Below are 377 nucleotides of genomic sequence, written 5' to 3'. Positions count from 1 at the left end.
TAATGACGTTAAAGAAGCGCTTGTTGGGAGGCAACCCAATGTTTTATACTTAATTATTTTCTTTTGTTATTTTCTCTTTTTTGTAGGTTGATGATCATAAGAAGTCACAAAAACAATGAAAAAAGCAAAAACAGAATGAAAAACAGGAAGAAAAACAGCACACCATGGAGGACGCACCCACTGGCGTTTAAACGCCAGTGAGGTTAGCTGGTGGGCGTTTAACGCCCAGTCTGGCACCATTCTGGGCGTTTAACGCCAGAAAGGGGCACCAGACTGGCGGTAAACGCCAGAAAGGTGCAAGATGCTGGCGTTAAACGCCAGAAATGGGCACCAGCCCGGCGTTTAACGCCAGAAATGGCTCAAAACGTGTTTTTGAG

This window comes from Arachis duranensis, chromosome 2 (genome assembly GCF_000817695.3).
Source record: "Arachis duranensis cultivar V14167 chromosome 2, aradu.V14167.gnm2.J7QH, whole genome shotgun sequence".
Lineage (NCBI taxonomy): Eukaryota > Viridiplantae > Streptophyta > Magnoliopsida > Fabales > Fabaceae > Arachis > Arachis duranensis.
The sequence above is the reverse complement of the archived record's forward strand: the minus strand, read 5'-3'. Positions refer to the sequence as shown.